Below are 24,684 nucleotides of genomic sequence, written 5' to 3'. Positions count from 1 at the left end.
AAAATACAAAGACCAGGAGAGGTGGACACAACACAATACAAGACAAAACTGAGTGCATTCCTTTGCCAGGAGAGAAAGAGCCATGTCACTCAAGAAGTAACTTGAACAGGAATTTAGGACAAAAGGTAGGAGGAGGCACAGAGGAGGAAAAGTAACATTTTAAGTTTCTTATAACTAAACTTAGTCTTTACCTTTTGACATAAGACAGAGGAGGAAATTCACCAATGAAGCCTGAGTTCACACTCTGGTTGGCTCACAAGGTAGACTGTGAGTTCTTCTTTCCAGCTGATATCACATTGGCCCTGTCATGGCAGGGAGCACCAGTTCTCAGAGCTCCTACAGCTCTTGCAGTTCTCAGAGAGGTCCAGGTCAGAGTACATTGGGCTTTCTAGCATGTTCAGGTTTGCATGGTGGAGCCTTGGCCAAGTTTTTTCTTTAGTTGTAGTTAGTAGTGCCCATGTTTACTGGAAGCTTGTCAAATGAGCCCCAAGTTCTCACGCAATTTTGCCTCTCTCTACAAAGTTTAGCACAGCAGTTTGTTCACAGAAGCTGCATAATAACTGGTTAGCTGTTTCTTGCACAACATAGCCTTAACAGTGGCTGCCATATAGCTCCAGAAGGTTGATGTGAAGCGGGATCTCTGTTCTCTCAGATCAGAGGAAGGCTCACTTGTCTTTTATTAACCCTGAAGAAATTATCAGCATCACACTACCTAAAACGCGGAGTCTGGCCCAGGCAATACATTGCAACGGGGTGAAAAAGGGAATGGTAGCAATAAGATCTGGGAGGTGCAGAGTGAGCAAGGGATCCAAGTACTGCGGGGGAAGAACAGACAGGTCATTGCCTCCCTGGCACTAGTTTGGCATCATGGTCTATTGATCCCTAGGAGGCCTGGAGTCATCAGCTGTCATTGTCTATTGTGATGACAGGAATTTTAGGAGTTTTGGCAATGGCAACTGTGGGGAATAAATGGGTAATTGACCTTTCATGAACTCTCTCTAGATAATGATGAACTGACAAGGAGTACAAACCAGCCAGCAAAGTATAAAATAGCTTTTCAGATCACCTAAACAGTTTAGGTCTTCGGAATAGAAATCTTTATCAAGTGTATGTTATGCTTTTTGTCTTTTTCTTTTTTTTAAAAAAATTTAAGGGGCACCTGGGTGGCTCAGTCGGTTAAGCAGCCGACTTCGGCTCAGGTCATGATCTCGTGGTTCATGAGTTCGAGCCCCGCGTCGGGCTCTGTGCTGACAGCTCAGAGCCTGGAGCCTGTTTCAGATTCTGTGTCTCCCTCTCTCTGACCCTCCCTGTTCATGCTCTGTCTCTCCCTGTCTCAAAAATAAATAAAACGTTAAAAAAATTTTTTTTAAAAATTTAAGTTTATTTATGTATTTTGAGGGAAAGAGAGAGTAGAAGTGGGAGAAGGCCAGAGAAAGAGGGAGAGAGAGAAAAATCCCAAGCAGGCTCCTCACTGACAGCACAGAGCCCTCATGAACTGTGAGATCATGACCTGAGCCGAAACCATGAGTTGGACACCTCACTGACTGAGCCACCCAGGCACCCCTACTTTTTGTCTTTTTCAAAGAAAGTATGCCAAACATATTTAGCCTTTTCTATGATTGCTCAAAAGCATCATTGACCGGGTAGATTAAACTCTAGATTGGCCTGCACTCTACTACTGTCTGCATGTGTGGTTTTGTTTGCTTGTATGTTTGTTTGTCTACTTTTGAGTTTTCCTCTCAGTCTCCTTCTTCTGCTAGTCTGTCAACCATCCCTTTATCCTGTTCTCAGTGTACCTACTTGTAACAAATCTCTCTTTGTTTGCTTTTAAATCTGCTGAGAGTTTGGGTATGAGGTGATTATAATTATGAAAATCCAGAACAAGGACTGCCAATACCTAGCATGAGAGCTATTCTTCCCCATCACTAACCATGAATCATTAAAACCCTGGATGTGGCCTCAGAATCTTTCACAAAAGATGCTCCATCCAAGTAGCTCCTATCAATTGATAAGAATTGATGCGAATTGATAGTATTCGGCATGGGAGCTGAATACTATCTCCATGGGGATGGTGTTAGTAGTCAAGTCCTGCAAGAAATAAATAGCACCTCAAACTTGGGTGATTTGAAGAGAGTTTAATACTCTATTTTCATAAGTGTGAGTAGGGCTTAAGAAGCCACACCCTACCATACCCTGGAGTTAGTACCTGTGGGTCTGAAGGAGAGGGAGAAGTTACTGGAACCTAGACCTAAGTGCTGCCAGGAGCTATGGTCTGGGTGGGAGGCTGCAGCTAACTTACAAAGACCCTGCTGGGAGGGAGATGTGAGAATAAATCCTTGACCTCATTTACCTTGTATACTCTAGGGTCTTTCCAGTTCTTCCAGATGGCCAAACCCAACTGGAATCCAGAAGGCAAGATAGATCCCTTTGATGCAGTTCATGCTGGTCTGCCTCCCAGGGCACAGAGCAGGATGGAGGAAGGACACAGGGGCATCTGAGAACCTCTGGCACAGAGGGGAAATGTACTTTCTGGGATACTAGAGGACTGGAAGCAGAGCGATCCTCTGGGGTCACCTGGGCATGACTGAACACTGATGTGTCCTACTGGTGCTGCATTTGGTTCAGGAACCAGGAAATTCTGGTTATTTATAAGCCTTTCATTAAATGTAATGACAAATGGGGTTAGTGTATGTTCCAGAATGGTAATTCAACACCTATTATAAAAGGACAGGATTGTAGTCAGAATTATGTTTCTGGGTGGAAAAACCCTACCTTGTATGGACAGTGTCAGTTTTTTCTTCTTGTTCCTTTCCCACCTCTTCTATCCCAGGGATTCTGGGTCAAGGAGAGCCATCTTGAAATATGCTACATCTGTTTCCACTTTGTAGCCTCCTAATGTCCTATGAGATTTTATATCCTTAGCTCATTAAATGGGAAGTTAGTTGAACATTTTATTATGTGTAAATGTGGGTATAGTTTACCGTTGTGAGACTAGAGCTAGGGAGAAACATTTCTTCATCTCTGATCTAGAGTAAGATTAATTCAATTTTGCAAATGAATCAATTTTCTTTTATGTACAACCCATAGACTCAGTTGAATAAGTATAATGACACTGATGTAAGTTGTTCAAACTATTTTTGCTTCTTGGTTCTTCACTGTATTCCAGATAGTGGAGGTTGCTGGAGAGCCAGGTTCCAAATAGGTAAGGAGCTACCAGGCTCTCTCCTCTGGGCCTATAGCAGACTTTAGGCACCTTTATTATAAAATGCTTTTTTCCATCCCATTTCACTCCTTACCTTCACCACTGAACCTTTTCAAAGACTCATCTACACCTGCAAGCTACATCCAGACCCACCGCCCTCCCTATTCCCTACACCATTATTAGTCTGGATATTCCTTCCCACACTGTGCTGAACAGTAGATGTCAGTGGTTAGATTTTTTGGCTCTCCTCTGGTATAGGATGATGTTGTCATCACTTCATCTTGCAGTGTTCTTGTCTTTGGATCTCCTTTTTCCTCCTTTTCCAGGAAAAGTTCCTGGTGGCTGCTTCTCTGCTTCTGTTATTACTGCCTATTCCTTTTTCTGCTCTCCAAATACAGCAGTATTTCCCAGTTCCTTTCCCCAGCTCCTCTACTAAGCATTCCCATTCTTACTTGCATTTTTTAGAGCACTTTCCATACTTTCTTCTTCAACAAACATCCACTCTCTTTGCTTCAATTACCACTGCCCTGATGTGACTCCTAGATTTACAAACTTTGCCTCTATCTGGGTGCATAGCCCTCTCATCCCCACTTCTCTGGTGGATATGTCCACCTACATAAGTGGCCAGCACAAACTAAACTAGTCCAAGTCGAACCCACTATGTTCCCTTGCAAATGATTACTTCTGATGATTTACCTTTGAGCACCCTGGCTCAACACATTGGATTTTTTTGTTTGTTTGTTTGTTTAGTGGCTTTCTAGAGACTTTGTCTGCTGCCCCTTCTTCCTCAAGTGCTGTCCCATCCCAGCTACATGGCCATGGTCTTCCAGGATTCTGCCTTCTCCGGCCTCAGTTGATTGGTTCCAGGGTAGATCTTCAGTGTGCTTGGGAAGAGCAATAGTGCGCAGTGGTGAGTCAAATTGGGCTACTGTCTGCTAAGTTGCACAGGTTTTTCTAATTATAAAATCAGTATAGTAATAGCACCTACTTCAAAGTACTTATATGAATATTAAATGAGATAATACATGCAAATTGCTTAGCAACTCCACCTAAGCTAGTTCAATTTAATCTGCTGTTATCTGACTGTAACAAGAGTAACTAACACTTTTAGCTCCAAAAGAGGCTTCTGATTACCAAGTCCTAACAATTCTGCTTCTGAAATATCACTGGCTTTGTGTCATCTTGTTCATTTCTATTGCCTCCTTTGTTTTTCTGGGCAATGCAAGTACCTAATCAATCTCTGTAGCTATAGTCTAACCCACAGTCTCATTTAAAAAATGTTTTTTAAATTTATTTATTTTGAGAGAGAGAGAATGAGCAGGGGAAGGGTAGAAAGAGAGAGAGAGAGAGAGAGAGAGAGACCCAAGCAGGCTCCACACTCAGCACTGAGCCCCACACCCATAAAAATTATTTTTTGGGGGGGTTGCCTGGATGACTGAGAGTTGGATTCTTGATTTTGACTAAGGTCAGGATCCCAGGGTCGTGGGATCGAGACCTGTGTTGGATTCAGCATGGAGACTGCTTGAGATTCTTTCTCTCTCTTTCTCCCTCTCTCTCTCTCTCTCTCTCTCTCTCCCTCTGGCTTTCTCCCCAATCATGCTCTCTCTCTCTCTCTAAAAAAAAAAAAAAAAAAAGACACCTAAAAAACAAACTAAAAATGCTTTCTTGAACTGCTACTTGAGCATGCCATGTTCTTCCTCCAGAACCTCCAAGGAATCTGCACTGTGTTCTGAATAAAAGACACTTCTCTCTTTTTTTAAGTTTATTTATTTATTTTGGCAGAGAGAGAGAGAGAGGAGATACAGAGAATTCCAAGTAGGCTCTGCTAGAACGTAGGGCTAGAACTCAAAAACCTCAAGATCATTACCTCAGCCGAAATCAAAAGTCAGAATCTTAACCAACTGAGCCTCCCAGGCGCCCCTGAATGACACTTTTCTACTAGTGGTTTCACTTATTTTCTCAAGCTTCTCCCCACCTTGAGAGAGGACCTGCTACTTGCCACTTCTTACGTTGCAGCTCAACGGAACGACTCAATCATAACTCCTCTACATGCTGCTGGTTTTACCTTAGTCCTCTCAGCTTTCTGCTATACTTTCTTTCTTTCTTTTTTTTCTGCTACACTTTCTGTAAAAATCTCACCATTTTGCAAAGCCCAAACTTAATGAAACCTTTTCCATGAGACTATTCTGGTTTCCTCAAGCAAAATGAACTCCTTGAATTCCTGTACCATTGAATTCTCATTTGTGATGTTTATTTGGCTCCATCTGCTATTACAATTGTTACTGTGCATCATTTATTTCTTCCACTAGATCACAGGTTCCTGGAGGACAAGTGTCTTACTTAAGTCAATAGCCTCCAAAGTGACTAGTACTACACAGAGGGCATTCAAAACACGTTTGTGGAAGATAATTGAATCAAGAAAACATTCTCATTCTCCCTTCTGCAGCACATACACTAAAATTGGAACATTAGGCAGTAGCTACACTTGTGGTGAGCACAGTATAACATAAAACTTGAATCACTGTGTTGAACACCTGAACGTAATGCAACATTGTATGTACACTACACTCAAATAAAAAAAAAAAAAGAAAGAAAAAATGTTCTCTGGTAGATTGGGCACAAAGTTGAATATAGTGTGTACAAGCACGTGTGTGATGTGTGTGTGTGCGTGTGTAAAGAAAGAAGAGAGGAAGAAAGAAATATTTGAAGAACTGAATTAATCTCTACACCACAAATGAATTCAAGATGGATACAGTTTGGCCAGTGGTGGCAATTTTGCTTTATATTGCTATTTTTGTTTGTCACTATAACAAACTGATTTAATACTTTATTACCTTGGTTCATATTTTATTTAATTTTCTTTCGGGTTTCTATGTGTTTTATTTTTACGAAGTGTTATAATTTTATAATGAAATCTCCAACTTTAAAAAATAATCTAAAACATACTTTTCATCTTATTACATATGGTTCTTAACAATGTAAGTAAATAAAGGCAAATTGTGCTTTAGTCAAAATCAATAAAAAGCTTCCAGCCAAATTTTTTCTATTAGCTTAAATGATTGCATACTTAATTTAATGTAACAAGTGATAATAGGAAGTTCAGGGGTTTTATGAAATACATGCAATACTTACTTTTTCAAAAACTCCTTCCATTTCTCCTCTGTAACGTATTTCAGGATAAACTGATCCTTTAAATGAGAATGTAAAAATGTAAGAAAGCACTGTTTATTCTGGAAAAGTTTTAATATTATTAAAAATAATTGTCCTCAAAAATAAAACTTTTGGCTTAAAATATATAGATAGTATGAACTTTTCATTTTGATTCAAATATTAATAGTGATTTTTCAAGAGGAAAATCTTCTGCATAATACAAATATTAAGCAGGTCAGCATGGGTTACTAACAGAAATTTTGACTATCAAAATATACAACATTCCTCTGTGAAAATTTGTGCATATTTAACTTTATTGAAGTGTATCATTTGAAAGTTTTTACCTAGACATTTCTAGATATGTCTCCCAAGGCAAGGGACACAAAAGTAAAAATAAACTATTAGGATCGTATCAAAATAAAAACCTTCCACACAGTGAAGGAAACAAAAAAACTAAAAGACAACCTACTTAATGGGAGAAGATATGTGCAAATGACATATACGATAAAGGGTTAGTATCCAAAATATATAAAGAACTTACACAACTCAACACCAAAAAAACCTCAAATAGTCCAATTAAAAATGGGCAGAAGACATGAACAGACATTTCTCCAAAGAAGACATCCAGATGGCCAACAGACACATGAAAATATTCTCAATATTACTCATCATCAGGAAAGTGCATATCAGAACCATGATGAGATATCACCTCATACCTGTCAAAATGGCTAACATCAAAAATACAAGAAACAACAAGTATTGTCAAAGATGTGGAGACAGAGGAACTCTCTTGCACTCTTGGTGGGAATGCAAAGTGGTGTAGCCACTGTGGAAGACAGTATGGAGTCTCCTCAAAAAATTAAAAACAGAAGTGACCTATGATCCAGTAATTGCACTACCAGGTATTTACCCAAAGAATACAAAAACACTAACTCGAAGAAATATATGCACTCCTATGTTTACTGCAGCATTATTTTACAACAGCCAAACAATGGAAGCAGCCCAGGTGTCTATCAATAGATGAATGGATAAAGAAGATGTATATATGTACAAAGGAATATTACTCAGCCATAAAAAAGAATGAATTCTTGCCATTTGCAACAACATGAATGCATCTAGAGAGTATAATGCTAAGTGAAATAAGCCAGTCAGAGAAAGAATAATGCCATATTATTTCACTTATCTGTGGAATTTAAGAAACAAAACAAACAAAGGATAAAGGAGACAAACCAAGAAAGAGCCTTGTAACTATAGGGAACAAACTGATGGTTACCAGAGGAGAGGTGGGTGAGGGGATGGGTTAAATAGGTGAAGGGGATTAAGAACACACTTTATTTTTAATGTTTATTTATCTATTTTTGAGAGAGAGAGAGAGAGAGGCAGAGAGAGAGGGAGACAGAGAATTCCAAGCAGGCTTTGTGCTGTCAGCACAGAGCCTGATGTGGGGCTTGAACCCAAGAACCATGAGATCATGACCTGAGTTGAAATAAAGAGTCTGGATGCTTAATTGACTGAGTCACCCAGGAGCCCCAAGAGTACACTTATTTTGCTGAGCACTGAATAATATATGGAATTGTTGAATCACTATATTGTACACTTGAGACTAATATAACATTGTATGTTAACTATGCTAGAATTAAATTTAAAAATTAATTAAATTAAAAAAAATAAAAATTAGATGTTTAGATCATGCTTTCTAATCTTTTTAAACATACCAACCTCAATTGAAAGTAAAAATGTGCAAGGTAGACAATTTTTGTTAGTTTTATTGAAAGGCAAAACCAAAAATGGCTAACATTTTCAACCTACCTGAATAATGTTATAATTCTAGTATAATAGTTTTGATTATTCAGAAAATAATGATGGAATAAGAGAGAAAAACAAAAACTAAAGGAGAAAATGTACATATCACAAATAGATTTAGTAATAATGTTGACTTATATTTGTATGATTTTATATATATATATATATTTTTTTTGCTTATTTATTTTACATTTTATCTTGGAATAAAGGCCTAGAAGCAATAAGTTTACTTATTTTGAGAGAGAGAGCTAGCTCACCGACATGAGTTGGGGGTGGTGAGGGGGGTTGGGCAGACAGAGAAGGAGAGAGAGAGAGAATACCAAGCTGGGGCTCAAACACACTGACAGTGAGATCATGACCTTTCTCCAAGGTCATGGAGATTCAAACCAAAGATTCAAAGGCTTAACCAAACTGAACCACCCAGGAACCCTGATTCTTTTTGTATTTAAAAGTACTTTCATATATAGTGTCTTTCTGATCTTTACAACAATCTTATCACTAGAAAGAGTTTCAGACATGAAACCCAGAAGAAATAACTTGTTTATCCTTGTACTTGAGCAACAAGGAAAAAAATTAACTGGAAAATAGTATATTTAATAAAATGTTCATTTTTGTGGTTGTTGTCATTTTGTTTTGTTTTTTACTTGGGAAAACATACATTATGAAACAGGCTGGAATAGAACAGGTTGGCTAAGGGACTGGTAACGGAAGACTTCATTTGCTCTAAAAGCAGGAATTGGCATTGATATATGTTCCAATATTAGCCTCATAAAAATACTGCTTGTTTTCCAACATATAAAACTGCTTTCGAATCCCATATTCCCTCAAGCTGTTTATATTATAACTTCATCAAAGTCTCAAAGTCAAGAATCTTCTGAACTGCTTGAACAGCATCTATTTCTTCTCCCTTTCTTTTTCTTTCTTTCTTTCTTTCTTTCTTGCTTTCTTGCTTTCTTGCTTTCTTTCTTGCTTTCTCTCTTTCTTTCCTTTCATTTCCTTTGATTTTTCTCCTCTAAACACTTTGAGGAACTCCTTGTGATACTTGCCATAGAGGTGGAGAAAATCTTTTTTACTAATTTTCTTTGAATTCTCTGTGCATAGATAAAAGTCTTAATGAGATTGGAAACTATCATAATTCTTGGAGAGAGTACATAAGATTAATGTGCCCTTTAGAGAAAAAAAAACCCAGACACTGAAATTCCAAATATTGCTCCTGCTATTAAGAAATCAGAAAATCCTGGGGTGCCTGGGTGGCTCAGTCAGTTGAGCGTCTGACTTTGGCTCAGGTCATGATCTCATGGTTCATGGGTTTGAGCCCCCGCATGGGGCTCTGTGCTGACAGCTCAGAGCCTGGAGCTTGCATTGGATTCTATGTCTCCCTCTCTTTCTCTGCCCCTCCCCTGCTTGTGCTCTGTCTCTCTCTGTCTCTCAAAAATAAATAAATGTAAAAAAATTTTAAAAAAATTTAAGAAATCAGAAAATCCCTCCACTCCACAATCAGAAATAGTGTAGAAAGAGGGAACAGTCAACACCTGCTTGAGGTTAGAAAGATAAAAATGACAGTTCATTGTTGGTGAGTTTCTTGTGTATTCATTTTCAAAAACTGTGGCAGAGAAAAAGAGAGAATTGAAGTTGAAAGTTATAAGGAAAGAGAAACTGAATAATGTCGCTAGACAATTTGACAATTGACACAATTTGTCACTTAAGAAATTCAGCATCCCAGTATTATATTTTGGGTGAAATCTTTTTAATGAAGTATTAGACATTGCCATTTCTTTACCAGTTGATTCCAACATTTAGATCAATCTATCACGAGGTCGCATTTCTTTTCTTGTGTACATGAATGCACCAGAGTGTTTCCTCTGAGTCAGGCATTAGAGCAAGCTATCCAGTGCATTTGGTAGGAAATTGTGGTGAGTACACTGTTTAGATGTATTCTGTTCTCCCTCATTAATTATTTAATTAGGGTTTTAAAGTATTTTGCAAACCTATAAACAGGAAATCCTATGTGTAATGCCTTCTTTTAGTCTGAGTCTTCTTGTAATATTATACTTCCAAAGTAATTCCTAGTAATCAGATGGCTAAATTAGGACCAGATTCCAGAATTAAAAGAATGAAACAGATTAACTCAGTAGGCTGAAATATTAAGGAAACTAGGCCAGCTAGAGGTTAATTCTCTGTCCCAGGGTCTTTTGTAATTTCTGATCTTTAGGCAACACACAGAGACAAACATGCATATAAAAGACCCTACTGGAATAAGTAAAAGAAAAACCTTTCTCTTTTATACCTATGTGATGTGGAAAACCATAACATTAACTGCACTAAATTATAAGCAGTGGAATCTTACATTGTTTCAACATGTCTGGGCATGTTTGGTGATTGGATTTGTTCCAAACCAAGTTCTCCATGGATTCCTGATAACCCAAAGGTGGGAGAAGGTGGGTGGAGATTGTCAATAACACCATAGATCTACTTTAAGTTCAAGCCAGGATCCCCACTCCATGCAGATACATAAAAGCTCTTATTATACCTACATTTATTAAAGTTACATCTTGTCATATCTATATGCTCAGTGTATGCCCACATATACTAGCTACTGTATCTAAATAAACCCAACTGAGACCATGAACAAGTTGAATTTGTTAATTCTACCATTATCTTAACTGTGAAGGTGACCTAGGCTCTTGACAGAGATCTAGGTTCTTGAGAGGGAAAGATGCTCTTAAGATTTTTATAATTGCTTATTCTTAATAATTTTAAATTTGCCTCGGTGTCCTACTAAATGATAACCCATTGTCATGAAAAGAGTAAATGCCACTAGAACCAGAAGTCTTAGGATACAAGGAATATAGCTATTCAAACAATGTTCTGGCGAAAAGTTTAAATTTTGAACAGACCTCAATTATCTGCGTCCCTCATCAATGTGGTAAATACCTAGTGTGTGTGTGTGTGTGTGTGTAATAGTATACACTATTATAAATGTACTGATAAATAATAGAATGGTAGAGTATAGTATTGTGACAATGGTGTTAAAATATTATAAGAATTGCATGCAGGGAAAGGTTATTTATAGCAGTGCTTTAGGTCTGGAACATCTCTGAAATTTGCGGGTTTGGAAGTGTTGAAATTGTTATAATGTTCTGCTTTATAAATTTGCTATGTTGCTTGCTATAGACTGAATGTTTGTGTTTCCCCAATATTCATATGCTGAAATCCTAATCCCCAACGAAATGGTAATAGTGATTGAGGCCTTTAGGTGGTGAGGATGAGGTCCTCAAGAATGGCATTAATGTCGTTAGAAGAGAGACCCCAGAGACATACCTTACCACTTCCATCTTGTGGAGACACAGTGAGAAGATGGCAGTCTCTGACGCAGGAAATAAGCTTTCACCAGACACTGAATCTGACCTTGGCCTTCCCAGCCTCCAGAACTGTGAGAAGTAAATTTCTGTTGTTTCTATGCCACCCAGTTTATGATATTCTTGTATACCCTGAACTAGGGCATGCTGGTATTGTTCAACTGAAATGAGGAAGATCTAAAACAGTAATCCTTGCGGACAGGACCATAATGTCCAGGCTAGAGTTTTCATGCTAACATGGTCATTAGAAGAGCAGCAGCGAGGTTCAATTACATACGTAAATGTAGGAGCCAGAGTCCAGTGGCTTAGGTATCTGACTGCAAGTTGCAGGGACAAGGAATTCTGATCATACTCTATTTTAAGAGAGTGCCACAGTGAGCAAAATTGGTATTAGTTACCTGCAATCAGAGAGCTTGGTTAACTAGCTAACCAATGAGCATGAGTGACACCTAAACATTGGACCTGGAGGAAGTGACATTATAAGCCCTATAGCTTGCTTACGAAAACATGGTTTCTTACCAAACTTCAGCTAATAAGAGTGAGTTAGGGTGAATGGTCTCAGATATTTGCTTAATGTTTTACACCCCCTCTCTAATTTATAAGTAATTTTTGATAAATTATAAAATCAGTACTTTATTATAAAAATCCAAATGTTATAAACATGTTAATGTAGAAAATAAAAATTCCCAATAGTTTCATTCTCCAGATATTAACCAACTGCTGCTTATCTCCCCCCCTCCCCCCCCGCCCCCATCCATTTTTCTTCTCATGACAGGGAGGCATCATGACCTACTAGTTGAGAAGGCAGATTTGGGAGCCAAGCTACTTGGGTGCAAATTTCAGCTCTGTCACTTACTAGCTGTGTGACTGTGGGGCAAGGACCTCTCAGTGCCTTGGAATCCCATCTCTGCACAGGGGCATAACTACCTCTCTCACTGAGTTGTGAGGATTAACAATGGCATATTAGAATAGTGCGTGGTACATGGCAAGTGTGGTTTTTATTAATGATGATGATGATTATACAGTTACATATAAGTAGATATTTACACATACAAATATAAGGTACTTTATTATTAAAATTTTTTAAATGTTTATTTATTAAAAAAAAAAAAACTTTAGTGTTTATTTTGTTTTTGAGAGAGACAGTGCAAGCAGGGGAGGGGCAGAGATAGAGGGAGACACAGAATCTGAAGCAGGCTCCAGGCTCTGAGCTGTCAGCACAGATCCCGACACAGGATTTGAACTCATGACCCGAGATGAAGTCAGACACTTAACTGACTGAGCCACCCAGGCGCTCCTGTATTTTCCTGATTTACAGATATTCATTTGCTATCATAAACATATATGAACTCTATCTGTTGTGGTTTTCCATTGCAGAACAGGGGAAGAAAGCGGTATTTTAATGGCCCAGCTTAGGCCAAAAACTAGCTGTTGTAAAGAAGAGAATTCCCTATTGGACTTCATACCATCCCCAATCCCCATCTCATCAAACCATTAGACAGAGTTTCAAGCTTTTGTCCATCCTTTAATAATATTTATTCTTACTGAAGCTTTCACTTATATCATTCTAAGTATTCTTGGCAAGAAGTGGAAATATATTTGGTCTAAATGAGACAAACTTAAACTTAATCAGTAAAACATTAGTTAAATGGAAGGAGAATAAAATTTCCCTATCCAATACTTGGCCTGTTTATTTATTAGGTAATTTGATTACAGAAGTTTGGAAAAGCAACAGATGAATTCAGCTCTTTTTATTCCAGAATGAAACAAGGGGTCAGATATTAGGATCACATTCTCTTATTTATTTATATCCAATGTATCCCATTATTACTTATAATAATAATAAAATAATAAAAATCGTTTTCCCTTGTAGGTAACTTTTTGTTTCTCTCTTGCTGCTTTTAAAATTCTCTCTTTATCTTTAAACCTTGACATTTTAATTATTATGTGCCATGGTGTGGACCTCTTTGGGTTCATCTTGTTTGGAACTCTCTGTGCTTTCTGGTAACAAGAAAGTTGGTAACAAAGTTACCTACAAGGAAAAACCTATAAGGCTATCAGGTGATTTTTCACCAGAAACTTCACAAGTCAGAAAGGAATGGCATGAAATATTCAAAGTACTAAAAGGAAAAAACCTATAACCTACTTTACCTGGCAAGGTTATCATTCAGATTTTAAGGAGAGATAGAGTTCCCCAGACAAACAAGATAAAGGAGTTTATCACCACTAAACTAGCCTTACAAGAATGTTAAAGGGACTTCTTTAAGTGGAAAAGGAATGGCCATAATTAGACATAAGACAAATATGAATAATAAGATGTAAAATATGACAACATAAAATGTGATGGGAGTAAAAAGGGAGGAATAAGGGAGGAAAAAGAAAAAGAAAGAGAAAGATCTTTTCTTTATTTTCTTCTTCTTCTTCTTCTTTTTTTGAGAATCTGCTTCACTTAAATGACCATCAAATTAATATGGCTGGTATTTACTTAGGATGTTATATATGAACCTCTGGGTAACCACAAACCCAAACCTATGATACATAAAAAAATAAAGAAAAAGAAAGCCAAACAAAACACTATAGGTACTTATCATGCACAAAGAAAGAGAGCAAGAGAATAAGAAAACAAAGAACTATAAAAACAACCAGAAAACAAATTTTAAAAATGGCAATAAGTACATATCTATCAATAATCACCTTAATGTAAATGGCCTAAATGCTCCAATCAAAAAACAGAGTGGCAGAATGGCTAAAAAAACAAAAAACAAAAAACAAAAACAAGACTGAGGGGCACCTGGGGTGGCTCAGTGGGTTGAGCGTCCAACTCTTGGTTTCAGCTCAGGTCATGATCTCACGGTTCATGGGACCAAGCCCTACGTTGGGCTCTGTGCCGACAATACAGAACCTACTTGGGATTCTCTCTCTCCCTCTGTCTCTTCCCCTCCCCTGCATGTACTCTCTTGCTCTCTCTCCTTCAAAATAAATAATTAAATTTGAAAAACAAAAAAAACACAGGACCAACATGTATGCTTCATATAAGAGACTCACCTCAGACCTAAAGACACATACAAATGGAAATACAAATGGAAACAAACAAAAACCTGAGGTAGCAATATTTATACCAAACAAAATATACTTTTTTCAGTTATTTTAATTTTTATATTTATTTATATTTATTTATTTATTTATTTATTTATTTATTTATAAAGTTTATTTATTTTGAAAGAGACAGAGACAGCACAAGTTGGGGAGGGGCAGAGAGAGACAGAGAGTGAGAGAGAGAGAATCCCAAACAGGCTCCATGCTGTCAGTGCAAAGTCCAATGTGGGCTCAAACCCATGAACTGTGAGATCATGACCTGAACTGAAACCAAGAGTCAGATGCTTAACTGAGTCACCCAGGCACCCCCAAAATAGACTTAAAAAAAAAAGACTATAATAAGAGACAAGAAGAGTATTACATAATGATAAAGGGATCAATCCAACAAGAGGATGTAACAATTGTATATATATCTATGCACCCCACATGAAAGCACCTAAATACATAAAGCAAATATTAATGGACATATAGATTGAAACTGAGGTAATACAATAATAGTAGGGGACTTTAACACTCCAGTTACATCAGTGGATAGATCATCCAGACAGAAAATCAATAAGGAAACAATGTCTTTGAATGACACACTGGACCAGATGGATATAATAGACATATACAGAACATTTCATTCAAAAACAATGAAATGCACATTCTTTTCAAGTCCACATGGATCATTCTCCAGAACAGATCACATATTAGGCCAAAAAACAAGCCTCAATAAATTTAAGAAGATTGAAATCATACCATGCATCTTTTCTGACCACAATAGTGTGAAACTAGAAATAAGTAACAAGAAAAAAACTAGAAAAATCCAAACATGTGGAGACTAAACAACATGATACTAAACAACCAACGGATCAATGAAGCAATCAAAGAAGAAATTTAAAAAAAATATATGGAGACAAATGAAAATGAAACGCAGTGGCCCAAAACCTCCAGGACACAGTGAAAGCAGTTCTAAGAGGGAAGTAGATAGAAATACAGGCCTACATCAAGAAACAAGAAAAAACTCAAACAGACGATCCAATATTATGCCTACAGAAATTAGAAAAAGAAGAAAAAGCAAAGCCCAAGATGAGTAGAAAAGAAGAAAAATAAAGATAGAGCAGAAATAAATGATTTAGAGACTAAAAAACAAAACAAAACAAAACAAAACAAAACAAAAGCAAACAAACAAAAACCAGTAGAAAAATTCACTAAACAAAGTGCTGGTTCTTTGAAGACAAACAAAACTGATAAACTGACAAACAAAACAAAACTGACAAACCTTTAGCCAGACTCATCAAGAAAAAAAGAAAAAGGAACCAAAATAAATCAGAAGCTAGAGAAAAGAAGTAATAACTGACATCATAGAAACACAAAGGATTATAAAAGAATAATATGAAAGGTTATATGCTAAAAAGCTGCAGAACCCAGAAGGAAAGTATAAATTTCTAGAAACATATAATCTTGCAAAATGTTTGAACCAGGCAGAAATGGAAAATCTGAATAGATTGATTATAAATAATGAAATTGAATTGGTAATCAAGAATATATATATATATATATATACATATATATATATATATATATATATATACCAGATAGATTCACATGTGAATTCTACCAGACCTTTAAAGAGCCAATACCTATTCTCATCAAACTATTCCAAAAAAAACAGAAGAGGAAGCAAAGCATCCAAATATATCCTATCAGGCCAGCATTACCCTGAGACCAAAACCAGACAAAGACACCACAGAAAAGGGAAACTATAGGCCAATATCCCTGATGAACATAAATGCAAAAATCTTCAACACAATACTAGCAAACTACATACAACAATACATTAAAAGGACGATTCACCATGATCCAGTGGGAATTATTCCCAGGATGCAAGGATGGTTCAATATTCCCCAAACAATCAACATCATATACCACATCAACAAAATGAAGGATAAAAATCATTTGATCTCAATAGATGCAGAAAAAGAATTTGACAAGATTCCACATCCATTCATGAGAAAACCCCTCAACCAGATGGGGTTAGAGGGAATATCCTTCAACATAATAAAGGCCATATATGAAAACCTACAGCTAACATCATCCTCAATGGTGAAAACCTGAAAACTTTCTTTCTGAGGTCAGGAACAAGACAAAGATGTCCACTCTTGCCATTTTTATTCAACATAATACTGGAAGTCCTAGACACAGCAATCAGACAAGCAAAAGAAATAAGAGGCATCCATACTGGTAAAGAAATTAAATTGTCACTATTCGCAGATGGCATGATGTATACATAAAAAGTCCTAAAAGAGTTCACCAAAAAACTACTAGAAGTAATAAATGTATTCAGTAAAGTGACAGGATACAAAATTAATGCCCAGAACTCAGTAGCATTTTTATACACTAACAATGAAGTCACAGAAAGAGAAATTAAAAAAAAAATACCATTTACAATTGCACCAAAAATAATAAAGTACCCAGAATAAACTTAATCAAGGATGTGAAAGGCTTGTACTCTAAAACTATATATATATATAAAACACTGTTGAGAGAAATTGAAGATTACACAAATAAAAAGAGATTCTATGCTTGTGGATTGTAAGAATTAATATTGTCAAAATGTCCATATTACACAAAGCAATTCTGGAGATTCAAAGCAATCCTTATGAAAATGCCAAGAGCATCTTTCACAAAACCAGAATAAATAATACTGGAATTTGTATGGAACCATAAAAGACCCCAAATAGCAAAAGCAATCTTGAAAAAGAAGAACAAAGCTAGAGGTATCACAATCCCAGATTTCAAGATGTACTACAAATCTGTAGTAATTTAAACAGTATGGTCCTGGCACAAAAATAGATATGTAAGTCAACGGAACAGAGTAAAGACCCCAGAAATAAACCCACAATTACATGGCCAATGAATCTATGACAAAAAAGGCAAGAATATATAATGGGGAAAAGACAGCCTTTTCAATAAATGGTGCTGGGAAAACTGGACAGCTACATAGAAAAGAATGAAACTGGACTACTTTCTAACATCATATACAAAAATAAACTTAAAATGGATTAAATGGAGACCGGAAAACATAAACATCCTGGAAGAGAACACAGGCAGTAATATCTGAGACATCTGCCAATAGCAACATTTTTCTAGGTATGTCTCCTAAGGCAAAAGAAACAAAAGCAAAAATAAACTATCAGGACTACATCAAAATAAAAAGCTTTTGCACTGCAAAGGAGCCCATCAAGAAAACTAAAAGGCAACTTACTGAATCAAGAAGTTATTTGCAGGGGTGCCTGGGTGGCTCAGTTGGTTAAACATCCAACTTCAACTTAGGTCATGATCTCACAGCTCGTGTGTGAGTTCGAGCCCTGCGTGGGGCTCTGTGCTGACAGCTCAGAGCCGGGAACCTGCTTAAGATTCTGTCTGTTGGGTCTGTCTGTCTGTCTGTCTGTCTCCTCTCATGTCTCCTCCCCTGCTCATGTTCTGTCACACATCAATAACTGGTTATTGCAATTGTCAGAGGTCAGTTTCCAACATATGAACAACTAGAAAATGGAGGTTCTACATTTTTACCCCACAGAATATGGCAATGATAGTTTTAGCTTGAAAAGTTTTTAAAGCAAGTTTATTAAGCATCCACTTTGACTATAAAATATATTAACAATGTACCTAATAAAATATCTATCATTAAACAATGTAAATTCTTGAAGCCTCAAATAAAATAATAGTAACAAATATATTTTTTTAGAGACAAAGGTAAGCCAGGTATTGCAGTAGGCACATTACATTAATTATCTCATTCCCCTTTCATCAGTTATGCAAGGTAGATGGTAAAAATGCAAACTTCTGTCAGTGAGTGTTAACCAACCAATCATTACTTAAGAGAGTTAATTTTCAAATTCCCTGTAAGTAACAGAATCTCTGGCTGGTGTTCTCCATTCTATTATTAACTAAAGAGGTTTGGAATAACTCTCCGAGGTTTGGAAACCACACTTTGGTCACTTTGCCTACAGAAATAAGACTTAGTACCTCCACTTCCTCTTGCAAATATTTTCTGGGCCTATGACAATTTCCTTAATTTTCTATCCTGTGATCTGCTAGCATTACAGTGATTTTATTGCTGTGATCAGAATTGAAGATATTTAGTCAAGTGTCATTCTTACTTACATGAATAAAAAGTCAAGTCAGATTCTGTTTGGGCTTCAGTGAACCTATTTACCTGAAGGCACTTACTCAAGTCTGTTTATATCGCATACTGAAAAACACAGGCACACTCTTTTTGCAACTCATCTTTTAAAGAGGAGTCTATTTCCTACCCTTTAAATCTAGACTGTTCTTGTCACTTGCTTTGACCAAAAGAATATGGTAGAAGTGAAGTTATGACTTCCAAACTAGACCTGAAGCTTCTGCCTTGGTTCTTGGAGAATGCAGCCCTGAGACTGACATGTAAGACAGTCAGTCTAGCTTACTAAGGACGAGAGGCCAGAGGAGAAGCGTCAGCTGCCAGACATGTGCCTGAGGCCATCTTAAATCTTCAACTATGAGCCCAGGCAAAACCAGTTGCACCCAGCTGACACACAGAATTGGAGAAATAGCAAAATATTGTTGGTTTAAAACACTAAGTTTTGGTGTGGTTAATTACACAGAAATATATAGTTCATATTTTTTTTTTCTTATTCCTGCCAGCATCATAGGAAATACTAGATAATTTAGGAAAAGGTAGTGAATTAAGGAAAACAGACAGTGAGTAAGTTCTATTAAGATAGACCATACAGCTTTATTTCACCAACAGGAAAGGGGAGAAATGAAGAAAATATCATTGAAGAGTAGAAGAGATAGGTGACTCTGCAGGTAGGGGAGGTAACCTGTAAATTATGGGGGAACAGCTCTGTCATGGCACCTTGGTGGCTGGGTTTGGTTGTCAGCTTGCCCTGGGTCTGGTGGATTCTCCTTAGGGTCTTTTTGAAACACGAGAACCTGAAGGCTTGTGAGGAGGGGTTACCAGGAAATTTCTCACTTGCTTTTCTGTCAGGGAAACTGACATGAGGCAGTTTTTCATTGCCTCCCAGGTTCTGATGAGGTGTGAGGCTTTCTGCCTCACTCCCCTTTAGACAGAAATGTAGGCTATAAAACTGTATAGTTGCAATCTAGAATTCCCTGCTTGGCAAGAGAGTATTTCAACTCGTTTTGTAATCATCTGACCCTTTAGTTTCCGCGCCATCCCTCTTGGGCTGTGAAACAAGCACCTTTGGCTACTCTTCTCTGTCTATGTAAGTAATAAATCCTCTAAAGCTAAAAAGGGCTCAGTGTCTTTACTGGCCAATTCTGGCAGGCCTTGGCTGTGGCCTTGCCTGCTGTCTGTTTGACACAGGTAGGTAATGGAAAAAAAAAAAAAAACAACTTGTCATAAAGTATTAAAAACAAACCATAATTCTGTAGTTAAAGTGGGATGAAAATTTGACACATTTTCTGTTCCCCACCCTATCCCAAGTCTCATCTTCAGTAATAAATACATGGATTATCAATGCTTCAGTTATGTTAGCCATGCCTCTAACCTCTGCAAGTTCATCTGTACCATCAATAAATGCATCTCAGAAAATACAAAACCTAGATATACTTTGGAAAGATAGTCTGGGTTGGCTTAGAAACTAAGGTAGAGCAAATATTTGAAATTTTAACTCATATGTCAATGAAAGTATAGATACTTCGGCATAAATTGTTTGAAGTTATTGAAATATCTAAGACAAAACTCATGAATTCTCTTTTTTCTTGTTATTGTTAACTGTCCATAAAGAAAAAAAAGTCAGAAAAATAAGTCAGTAATACTGGGAGTTTAATTTTATTGCTATGTAAATAGTTTTCCAAATAAACAGAATTTGGGTGGGATGGATATTTTCTCTACAAAAGAACCAGATTCCCGAAGTACATAAATATACCTCTGATATTAAAGTCTTTAGAGAAACACGTAGAATTTAGGGAAACTTTTAGTGAAAATTCTTACTCCAAAAATATTTACAAAAATTGACTTATTTTCTTCTTTCATTCTCCCCACTATCTGTGAATGGGAAGAGTCCTTAAATGTGAATGTAAAACATTAGACATCAGAAGGAATAAGAAGAAGAAAAGCAAAGGACTTGGTTTATAAATAGAGTAACAGAGGCTTTGAGTAATCAAAAACTACCTGTGAACACATCCTGTGTTCAAAAACTAAGCAAGGATTCTGCCCACTCAGGTCAGATAGAGAACTACTTTTGCTCTAAGTAAATAGCAAGCTAAATGAGCCTGTTTTTATTGAGAGGATATTTGAGCATGTGAAGTGTAAACAAGGAAAGTGGTCTAGCCAAACTAGTTTCTACCTTTTGCAGACACCATTTATTCTTCCACACTTAAAATTTTTAAATTTGTGCAGGCCAATATGAGGATGGGGTACTCATCCATGAACAAAAATGTAATTCAAGGCACCTGGGTGGCTCAGTCAGTTAAGTGTCTGACTTTGGCTCAGGTCATGATCTCACAGTTCATGAATTTGGGCCACGCATCAGGCTCTCTGCTGTCAGTGCAGAGCCCACTTCGGATCCTCTCCTTCTCTCTGCCCCTCCCCATCCCGTTTCTCTCTCTCTCTCTCTCTCTCTCTCAAAAATAAATAAACATTTTTCTTCTAAATGTAATAATTCAACTGACATTCACTGAGTGCTAACCATAAGCCATGCATTATAATTACCCCATGTGTCTCCTTGGCTCCAGCTTTCCCTACTTTAATCCACTTCTCTGCCTAAAATTATTCCAAGGCTGCCCAGAGCTTCCAGAATGAAACACAAACACCTGAACCTGGGGCAAACAGCCCAGCCCTTGCCAGCCTCTCTGGGACCCTCTCTGCCAGTCTTCCTTCCTATCTTAGATCCCCAGCCCCAGACAGACTTGCAGTTTCTGGGAGGTGCCCTGATTTCCATAACTTTGCACAAGCTGTTGCCTCTTTCTAACCCTACGCCTTCTGTCTCCAAAGGAGTAACTGTTCCTTCTTACTCCATAGCATAATCTGCATATGACTATGCTGGCACTGATTTCACAGTGAACTTGCTCCCTCCCTCATCCTTGTGATTCTAATGCTTAACCAGGGATAACAGTAAAAAAAATGATTATTGGATGAATAGGAACATTAAGAAACATGTGTATTAGTGCAAGCTGAGTGTGTCACAATTTGAGCTGAGACAGCGAAAATATTTGTTATAGTGAAGATCAGAATAATTCTTCAGAGGAAGAGTATGCTTTAAAAAATGGCATGGAGGGGGGCACCTGGGTGGCTCAGTAGGTTGAGCGTCCGACTTTGGCTCAGGTCATGATCTCACAGTTTGTGAGTTCAAGCCCTGAGTTAGGCTCTGTGCTGACAGCTCAGAGCCTGGAGCCTGCTCTGGATTCTGTGTCTCCCTCTCTCTCTCCCCCTCCCTCACTCACGCTCTGTCTCTCTCTCTCTCTCAAAAATAAATAATAAAACATTTTTCAAAAATTTTTAAAAATAGCATGGAGGCATAATTTTTCAAAAGCTAATTATACTGATGGCTATGGATGCTAGCTCTCATGCATGGTTCATAGGAGTCCAGAGACTAGTTCTTATTTGTGAGTAAGAAAGGCTCTGTATCAGGCTACAAGAGGTAAAAAAAGGACTAAAGTAAACCTTAGTTTTCATGATTCATCTAAAACCTTTGATTGACTTGGAAAAAAAATGCTTAACATGGCTTTTAAAAAATTATATTGGCAGGGCACCTGGGTGGCTTAGTTGATTAAGCGACTGACTCTTCATTGCAACTCAGGTCAGGATCTCACAGTTTGTAAGACTGACCCCCATGTTGGGCTCTGTGCTGACAGTGTGGAGCCTGCTTGGGATTCTTTCTCTCCCTCTCTCTACCCCTCCCCTGCTTACCCTCTCTCTCTTTCTCTAAAAATAAATAAACTTAAAAAAATTATACTGGCAAAAATGGAGCTAGAGCTTCTGGGACGATAATGAATGCATAGGACTTTCTTTGGAAGGGTAAAATTTGACTAGTGTTCTATGAGTCAATAGGAATCTAGGAACAACTTTAAGGGATCAGTAAAGAGGAAGGACAAAAGAATCCCAATATTAGGGAAATAATACGGGAGTTGGAATAATAAGATCTGAAATAAAGTCTGCTTATTCTTTTTCAATACTGGCATGGGCTAGTCATAACTTGTCTATGCTTGCCTCCACATCTGTAGAGAAGTTAATAAAGCATCTCTGAAATTTCCAGTTAATATGGTAGACTAAACCAACATTGGAGATCTACTCCTTCCATAAAGTTTTAAATGTTTTAACATAGGTTTCAACATAAGAAAGGGAGATCTCCAAATAATGTAATATAGAGGAAATAATCCAGGATGGGGAGGAAGAGTGAGAGCTAAAAGCAGTCACAGGGGCATTAGAACAAGATATATAGCTACAGAGCTGGAGATCATAATCACGGGAGGAAAGAAGTCAAGGTATATATGGCCCTTTGCATGTAGGGTAATAGAGCAGAGGTCCTTTCATAAACCTGTGGGTCTGAGAGACCCAGAAATGGCCTTTCAGCCATATAATGGGGCTCAGAAAATCCCAACATCTGATCCAGGGATAGGCATGGAAAAAAGTCAATTGCACATTAAAGATCATTGTTTGGTAGGAGGATTATATATCAATTAAACTTCATTAAATTAAATATGCATATTAAAATTTAAGAGTAACCACTTAAAGAACAGAAATAGTATGCTAACCTTCCTCTTGTCTGGTAGATCAATAACAGTAAAGAAAATGCATGGTGATTTAAATGAAATAAATGCTATGTAAATGCTTCTTGTTAGGTACAATCATCAATCCAAGTTCAGGTTTTACCAGTGACCTTAAAGACAAACTAACTGGACGACTGTTCTGAAAGTGAAAGTTCAGTACTTAACTTGTATAACTGGCTCTCATCTAATGATTTCCCCTTCTCCCAGCAGACTCAAGAATGGCAGTCTCCTGACAAGATGAAGAACCCATGTCACTGAAAATTCTGGGTGTTAATTTCTCACCATCTGTTTAGTGTTGTTGGACTTAAGTCGGAAAAAAAAAAAAAGAAAAAGGAAAATGATGGATTTGGGTTTCAATTTACTTTGTCCTTTGTTCTATTTCTTCAGGAATTCAATTTGAATCTGTTTTACAATGCAAACATTGTGTTAAAAGTACAAAGAAAAATTGAATCAAATGAAAAATTTTTTTGTCATTAAATAATATTTGGGGTAATAATACTGTTTAAAAAAAGATCTCGGTACTGCTTCTAGAACATAGTATTTTAAAGCCTGACAGGACCATGGGAAATGTCTAGCTCAGCGAGTTTCTGGTGTTGCTCTAAAGAGTCATAGGGATTTGCAGAACCTTTGAGGCCATGACAGGGATAAGGGAGGAGCAGGAGAGCCTCCTTGTGCCCTAGCACAGCTTTTTCAATTTGCTTGGGCTTCAGCTGGGCTTCAACTGGGCTTCTGTGTGAGATTTCCTTTGAAAATAGTGCCATACCTATAGATTGATAGATAGGGAACACTGAGCCCATATTCTTTGTTTTACAGGTGATGAAACAGGTATAGAGAAGGTAAGTGACTTGCTCACTGTTGAAAGCAAATAAAAAACCAGGGACTAGAGATCAGCCTTTTTCTCTAATACTACATCTGTGTTAGAGACAATGGTTTTGTTTTTTCTCTTGACAAGAGAAACTGAGGCATTGTGTTAAATGTTAGGACTGAAAATATAAATAAATTGTGGTCTCGGCCCTTGGAAGCCTTTGATTCTATGAGATCAGCTAGGAGAAGTTTTTAAGAGGGGTGGAGCCATCAACAATTCTTAATGCAGTCAATGGAACCAAGAGGAACAAAACAACCCAAAAAGATTTTAAAAACGGAAAAGGACTCACACTTTTAGGTGAAATTTGACCTTGGTTTTGTTTTTTTTTTTTTTTTTGAAGTTTATTTATTTATTTATTGTGTGAGAGAGAATGTTAGCGTACTCATGCACCAGTGCATGAGCAGGGGAGGGGCAGAGAGAGAGGGAGAGAATCCCAAGCAGGTTCC

The 24,684-nt window shown here is 37.4% G+C and overlaps 1 protein-coding gene across 5 annotated transcripts in view; it reads right to left on the bottom strand.

Moving 5' to 3' along the window:
- Window positions 1–1,200: 1,200 nt before the first annotated feature.
- BBS12 (Bardet-Biedl syndrome 12) overlaps window positions 1,201–24,684 on the bottom strand; it is a 55,732-nt gene continuing 32,248 nt past the window's right edge. For 3 of the 5 annotated variants that reach the window (XR_007457891.1, XR_007457894.1, XR_007457895.1), the window contains 2 exons: window positions 6,335–6,390; window positions 1,201–4,086 (listed from right to left, as the gene is read on the bottom strand). The gene's annotated coding sequence lies outside the window, so the exon portion shown is untranslated. Of the gene's footprint in view, window positions 4,087–4,913; window positions 6,391–24,684 lie in introns of those variants that run through there. The other 2 variants (XR_007457893.1, XR_007457892.1) reach the window with 2 other exon arrangements.

Source organism: Panthera uncia, chromosome B1, assembly GCF_023721935.1.
Source record: "Panthera uncia isolate 11264 chromosome B1, Puncia_PCG_1.0, whole genome shotgun sequence".
NCBI lineage: Eukaryota > Metazoa > Chordata > Mammalia > Carnivora > Felidae > Panthera > Panthera uncia.
This window is presented reverse-complemented; position numbering and strand designations above follow the sequence as displayed.